Source organism: Sciurus vulgaris, assembly GCF_902686455.1.
Source record: "Sciurus vulgaris genome assembly, chromosome: 8".
Taxonomy (NCBI): Eukaryota; Metazoa; Chordata; class Mammalia; order Rodentia; family Sciuridae; genus Sciurus; species Sciurus vulgaris.
This window is the reverse complement of record NC_136468.1, coordinates 69996864-70005179: the sequence shown is the minus strand read 5'-3', so window position 1 is coordinate 70005179 and position 8316 is coordinate 69996864.

The following is an 8316-nucleotide window of genomic DNA, read 5'->3' as shown; positions in this document are numbered from 1 at the left end:
GAACACCGCGATTGGCCCGCGCGATCGAGGTGTTCTTGTCAGGTTCGGCGTCGTAAGCTGCCGTAAAGAGCATAGTGCTTTGTGGCAGTGGAGCGTTACGCGATCATTTTAGGGGATGCTGTCAAAACGCGCGGAGCGGTTTTGTAGTTTTATACTTGGAAAATGAAATAAACAAGTAAAACTGTCGTTGGCTCCATGCAGGCTGCAAAAAGTAAAGTTTAACGAGGCGACAAGCTGTTGGTTGTGCTAGACCTTCCTCGGCACTTTCCATAGGTATCTCTCTTTATAATAACCATACGAGGCTGAGGATATAGCTCAGTTGGTAGAGTGCCTTCCTTGCAAGCACAAGGCCCTGGGTTCAATCCCCAGCATCGGAAAAAAAAAAAAACAAAAAAAACCAGGATACCCATATGAGGTACTACTAGCCTCCGGTTTTTGGATGAGGCCCAGAGAGGTTAAACAAACAATACCTTTAAGGTCTCACAAGGGAAAGTAACTGCAGCCAAAAGGACAAGGCCTTTGGTTTGACTTCTGCTTTATAATTTCTCCTTCAAGTGCCATGTGAGGGACGGGGCCACAGACTTTTGCATCACAAGCAGCCTGCTCTAGGTAATTAACTGGCAATGAATAGGAAATACACTATATCTTCTATTTCCTCATTTGGGAAATACACGTCCCTTGTAAGCAAATTAGAAAGGGTGGGATAGTGGGTGAGAGTTTGGGTTTTTATAAGAAATAGATAATAAGTTTAAAAGTGTTGAAACCATTGTCTCCAAGATTGGGCACGGAGGCCTGAAGTCTTTGTGATAACTATTTAGTGTGAATAAAACTTCTACATTTCCTGAAAGTTTACCATCCAGGCACTGTGCTGGGCTCTTTTGTTTAAACACTAGTTAGGAATTACTCCTTGCTTAGATATGCTCAGTTTTAGGGGAGAAGAATTACATTTAGAGTTTGTTGTAGAGACTGCTAGTTGTCACCCAATAACCATTCTCCCTTTTTTATGTAGTAGTAGAATAGCTGAACACATAGGTGCCCAGAAGAGCAACTACTTTTTCCCTTAAAGCATGTATAGCCATACAACAAAATACTGGCCAAAGCCCTTCCTCTTTCAATATGTGTTAAATTATTTCTGATAATTCTCAAAGGAATAGTCTTCATTGTAGTGTTTTTTAAAGATATTCAAAATTTATTTGACATTTATCCCATCAAATAGTTTACTTAGGGCCTGGGGGTTTGGCTCACTGGTAGAGCACCTACCTAGTATCACACAGCACTGGGTTCAGTCCCCAGCATCACTTCTCTCCCCACTCCAAAAGTGGACTTAATCTTACCTTCTCCTGACCTGAATGAACCTTGAGTGCTTCTTCTAATAAATAGAATGCAATAGAAGTGATATGGGGAGACTCAGACTAAGGTCATAAGAAGCCATAATAGTTTCATCCTGGCACTCTTCGCTTGTACACTTGCACTCCCAACCCCACTTCTTTCTATGAACTATACCTTATATCCCAGCCATCATGTTGTCAGGAAGTCAAGTTGCTACTTGGAGAAGCTATTTGTAGGTATTCCAGTCCCATTAGACAGCCAACAATAACCATTAGTCATGTGAGGGAGCAAACCTTCAGAGGATAGCAGACTCCAGACCAAGTACCACTCAACTTCCATATTTATCATTAAAAATAAGTATTGTCATTGTTTTAGCAATCACATTTTAGAGGATAGTCTGTTGGACAACAGATAACTATCACATTTCCACAAGTCGGTTGTAATTACACTGTTATTTCTTCCTCATGATAAAAAATTTCTTACCACTGTTACTATTTATTAGGAGAATATCAGCATTCATGTTGCCCTCTAAATACTGCCATTCTCCCACCAAAATGGAACCAAATGTACGAAATTAGCATAGAAACGTGACTGCCATAACAGGGCTTCCCAAAATGACACAGGAGTTCATTTCCCTCTCATGAAAGTCTAGGTTGTTTCTGGAAGCTTTGTCTGAGCCTTCATCTGTTATTTCAAGATGGCTACTCTAGATTCTGCCATCATATCCTCATTTCACATGGTTAAAAAACCATATCTAGCTGCAACAGCATCTAGGAAGCAGTCTGGTCACCTGAGTACAGCTAAAATCATATTAATAATAAAAGATAAGGAGATATTGGAGGTTAGTGAACAACCTCTATCACACAGGCAAGGAGAACTGCCTACCCTCCCCAGACTTGAACATCTGGTCTAGGACTCAGTTCTGAAGCTTTTGACCCTACTCCCTTCCTAGAATTATAATATTCTCATGAGAAAGACACTTCCAACACTTCCAGCTGTCATTTACAGAACCCAGGCACTCAACCAAGTATGAGAAGTCAGACAGGATATGGTTTCCTTACCACACTCACCGTGACCCTCCATGTTTCTCCCCACCTCTTCCAACAACTATGTCTCTTCTCTCCTCAGCAAGGTCACAATGCATATCAATTAATGCAAACAATATTAAGAAAGTGGGGTCAGTGAAAGCCCAAATTAGCAGTGTTTATATTCCAGGTAGGAGGCGGCCAAAAATTGGAAAAATAATTTTGGTAACTTGCTTTTTCACTTGAAACTATCTCATGGGCAATTTTCCATATTAATATTAACCTGCAACATTAGTTATAATTGTGTCTTAGTATTTTTAGATGTACTTTAATTTATTTAATTATTCCTTATTATTAGATATTTAGTCCATTACTAATTTTTCAATATTATGAACAGCTTGTGGTTAAACCTTTGATTACATTTTTTAAATCATTTCCTTATAGTAATTTCCAAGAATTTTGGTTAAGCCTTTGATTACATTTTTTAAATCATTTCCTTACAGTAAATTCCAAGAAGAGGAATTACTGGGTCAAATAAATAACATATTTTAAAGCTTTTTATGCTGTATTTATCTTCTTTTAATTCCTAACAGTGGTTGCCTTAAATGAATCATAAGTTCTAATTGGAAGTGCCAAATGCCATTCGTTAGTTTAAGAGGTTTAATGGAAATAAATTATTAATTGTAAGTGCAGTAAGTCAGAAAAACTTCAAAACATGACTTTAAAAGCACTGTCTTCACTTATAGAATAAAAGGAAATACTAACTAAGGTAGTCTATACTTCATTGAATATTTTGGAACAATTGGTGGTATAGTGACAAGAACATGGATTTTGCCATTAGATAGGCCTCTCGCTCCTCCACTTAGTAAATAAATGCAGGAGCTTGTGCTATTTCATAGCTTCTGTAATCTTTGGCTCCTCTCAGGGTAACATAAGGTGCTAATTCCATGCCACAGGCTGTTGTAAGTACCAACGTTAATTCCCTTCTCCCAAGCTCTTTCCCTGTCTTGTTAAATTAAATCTTAATTCCTTCTTCACCCTGTGTAACAGTCTCAGTGAGTTTTAGAGGAAAGTGTACCTTCATAAAGCTAAGAGACTAATAGTTTACGTGGTCATCTAAATGGCCACGGTTAAATGCTATGTCCAGGGATAGAGCACAATGTGTATTCTTTATCCTTTAAGTTTCCTTCTGTGGCTCTTCCTCTACTTTCTTAAACAATGATGTTTCATAGAAACCTTTTTTTAACTTCCTGCTCTTTGCATTGTACATAAGCATTTTGGCCATCTTATCCATTTTATGGTTTTAGCTTCTACCTACATACACTGTTAACTTCTGTAGGCTTATCTCCACTCTACTTCTCTCCTAATCTTCAGTTCCACATTTTCAACTGTCTAGTGGACATGTCTAGCAGGCATCTAGTTTCAGTTAGCTAACATCTAAACATAAAATATACTTCCCCTTATAGTCATGATTAATGTTATCGCTAAACAGTCTATCATCTGCAATAAGAATTTTATAGCCATTCTCAACTTCTCCATTTATCTCAATATCTAAGTAATCACTGGTTAAATTGAGTTCTCCTAGAAAGGAATTGAAACTCAGATTCACTGGAGACCTTGTGAGACAGCATAGAGCATGCTATAGAGATGTCCTCCCCAAAATATATTTATCACATTCTATTAATCATTGGTTGAAGACTATTACCAGGGGTTTCAAATACCTGGCACTTTTGGCCTGCCCAATAGGTGAATTGAGTGAGTACTCACAACCAGGGAAATCCCTCATGCAAGTCTTTGGTGCTTCCAGCAGGAAAGCTTTGGATGAGCATGCAGAAGAAAAGTGAATGCTGAGTGGATACAGGAAAGACACCAACAAGATCAGCTATCATCTTGTCCTATCAGATTGTATAGTCTAATTCAAGTCCCAGAAAGAGAAGAAAGGAAATGTTGAAAATGACTCTACAGTTTGTAGAGTGAAACCCAATACAAAAATAGGCAACATAGGAGAAAGAGCAACATTGAGGAAAGGTAATGAATTAAGTTCATCGAATTTGAGAGGCCAGCTGGACAGTCTAATGGAGAAAAGTTATGGTAAACACATATCTAGAGCTTAGAAACATTAGACATGGAGTTAGAAATTCACTGACATATGGCACACGTGATATGTGTAGTAATACATGACTTCACTAAGTCATGTAAAAAAGGAGTTTATGAGGGAGAGTGAAAAGGTGCTGGGAAATTGTATACCCAGCATAGAGCAAGTGCCAATCACCATTTGTGAAATTATTTTCAGTTGGGCTTCATGGCCTTCTAGAAAAGGCTGTTCTGCAAACTGCCTCAGGCAAGGGAAGAACTGATGATACCCATTCTGTGGGTCCCTAAATGGACCTCTGACCAAAATAGTTCTACTCTACTCATCTGCTACCCTAACTCCTGGCCTGAAAATTTCCCATTAAGATATTTGTTCCTATAATTCCTTTTCCAAACATTCTCTATTAAAATAAACTATTAATTGCTGTCTATAATTCTCCCCTTAGGGAAAAGAAGCTATAAGAATTAACATCTTTTGAGCAGATGTGCTAAACCCTGTGCTGAGGGTTTGCATTCTTTCTCCATTTAACCCTCACCACAGCCCTGTGCACTAGTTTATTGGCAGATTTCCTGTGGATGGTTGACCAAGGAAACAAGATCCTTAGGGTGAAGGAATTGTTCTGAGGGGTAAGAACCAGACTTCTGATGAGGGGGGTGCAGCAGAATGAATGACATCAAGCAAAGAGCAAAGGCATAAAGGAAAACAGAAGCCAAAATAGATGAGAAGTCAAAGATAGCAGGCTTGGTGAGATGCTGTCATGCCCAGAGCAGCCCAACACTTGCCTTGAGTTTGAGTACTGACCACTGCAGCAATGGTAATAACAACTATAATAATAACCTGTATTTTCTTTGTAATTTGCAAGCTCTCTATGCGCTCCTTCACTGGTCCAATAATCACTTGGTGACCCGTATGTATTTGTCCTTGTGCTAAAAGTTGGGGTAAAAAATAGAGAGCTAAACCAGACCAGTCCTAACCTTGTAGGGTCTGAATCCTCACGAGGGCATAGCATTAATTAACTAGTTCCATAATAAGATAGTTCCATGATAAGTTCTGTGAAGGAGTATGTACTCTAGTTGGGAAAGTGGAGACTGGCAGGCTATCCTGAAGAAGTGGTGCTTGAGATAATATCCAAACAAAAAGATTTAGCTGGGCAAAGAGGATGGAATGTGTGTTTCAGTCAGTAAATGTTATCTTCATATTCATTTTACAGATAGGAAAGAATGTTGTAAAGATGAACTGATAATTAAGAAACCTAAGTTCCAGACCTAACAGCTACTTCACTCTCTTGGCTTCCCAGACTTTAAGATACCTTCCAGCTATAAAGCCTATTTATCTGAGTTGCTTATGAGCTGGCTTATGAATAAGTACATAATAGTCACAGAGCTGCATACCTGTTAAAATGGTTATTATCAAAAAAGCTAAGACATTAAGGAGCATTGCTGAGGGTGTGGAGAAAAGAGAAACCTTGTGTACTATTGGTGGAGATGTAAATTGGTGTAGCTATTATGGAAAACAGTATGGGGATTCCTCAAAAATTGAAAACAGAACTATCACTGCACAGGGGTTCAAGTGACAAGAACAGGTAGACATGAGCAGTGGAAACATTGAGATTAAGGGGTTAATTCTACAGACTGACACTATGTAATAACCCTGGATATGTTTTCAAAGAAAAAACTTATGCAAAGTCATTCTGGACCTGCTCTGACTTAAGATAATAGCCCATAACTAACAAAATATTATTCACAGCCAAGACTCCTCCTTTGATAAGAGGAAGACTGATCTCTCTGGCCTAAAACTACCATAAAATCTATAAAAAACTTTCCAGATAAAACTGGAATAGCACAAACCAAAATTACCTTTAGGTCCTTGGCATATTATTTAATTTTATTATAATTATAAATTTTCATGACTGTGGGTTTCACGTAGACACTCATGAGTGACATATATTCAATAGGGAGTTTGAAACCTGATACAATTCAACTATCAATCAAAAGCTAGAGGGAGTGCTCTGGCGGGATCCTCTGGAAATTGCCAGTTAACCTCAATTAAAGCTGGGACACAAAGAAGGAAGTTTTCCATGTCTTCTTTGAGAGAGCCCACTATCTCACTTGAGGGTAACTTCCTCCTCTTCTTCTTTCCCTCCTAGTAAACTTTTCTATACTTTTACTATGCCTTGTGTCTTGCTTGAAATCTTCTATTGAAAAGACACAAGAGCCCAGAACACAATTCCAGTAACACAAGGTCTCCAAGAACAGAGAAAACCTCTATTGGGAACTTTCAGTTTCCTGACTGCATTGAAGAAAAGAATTTAAGAATGGGTCATGTATGAGTAACTGTGCAAGAGACTTATGTGAAAGGGAAAGGGCACACTCAAGACTGGGAATATAGGTGATCTCAGAGATAAAGAGTGAGTCTCCTCACCTTGGCCTTGGGTTTTAACATTTATAAAGGGACAATAGCTAGAGAACTGAACTAAAAGTGGAGTCAGTGCGGGGTGATACAATTTCTTATCAGTTTTCCTTGCACTTTCACATTACCCTGGCATGTTCTAATCATGCTACTTCCTATATCATGTGTCCCATTAGCATCTTAAATCTCCACCCAGGGATGTTGCCTTACTATTATAATGAAGCTTAAAGTCCGTTCTTGGGTATCAGTCTTTAATGTTCATGCTTCCTAAAGAGTGTTTCCTCCACATACCTTATGATTATCTTACAGTTTTGTTGCCTTTTCAGCCAATCAGCGAACCACAGGCAAGGTACAAGGACATGGATTGGGTTATTCACAGGTTGTTCTGCATTTCACAGCTCATAGATGTTTCTCTTTTTGAAACTCAGTGCTCTTTCTTTGTGTCTTTCATTCCTATCTCAAAACCATCGTATGACCTAGCAATCTAACTATTGAATACACACACACACACACACACACACACAAGAAATGAAATCAGTATCTTGAAGAGATATCTATGCCGCCCCCACATTCATTACAGCATTATTTACAATAGTCAATTTGTGGAAACACCTAAGTGTCCATTGGTAGGTCTTATGGTTTAGATATGAGGTGTACCACCCTCAAACCTGTGTTATGACAAGCATCTTTGGAGGTGAAATGATTGGCAGGTGGAGCATACCCGAAACAGATGAGTCACAGGGGATATGCCCTAGAAGGCTTCCTCTTCCTGTGGCCCATTGCCCTTCTCCTTCTTTCTCTACTTGCTGGATGCCACGAGGGGAGCAGCTTCCTCCATCCTGCCCTTCTGCCATGATGTGCTGCCTTATCTTGGGCTCAGAGCAATGGACATGGCCAACCATGGACTAAACCTCTAGAATCATGAGCCAAAATAAATTTTCCCTCCTCTAAATTGTTCTTGTTAGGTATTTTGGTCACAGTGATGCACATCTAACTAACACAGATGGTACAGAAAATGTGGTATGCACAAAAACACACACAAAGGCATATTATTCAGCTATGAATAGAAGTAAATGCTGTCACATGTGAAAATCTGTATGAATCTGGAGGATATGGTGCTAAGTGAAATAAGTTAGACACACAAAGACAAATATTATATGATCTCATTTATACATAGACTCCAAAAACATTTAATTCATTGTGATGGTTAATCTGGATTGTTGATTATAGAAACAAGAAATGCCTAAGATTAAGAGATTTCTGGGTGGGATGAGGGTCTTTTCAGGAATGACTGGCATGTGGGACAGCAAACTAAGAGGTGGATCCACCCTAAATATGGGCAGCACAGTCCAACAGGTTGGGGGTCTGGATGAAACAAGAAGGTAGAAGAATGAAGAAGGATGGAGATGTATCTTCAATTCTTGAGCAGGTGCTGAGGAAGAGAACTCTGACCAGTGAGTT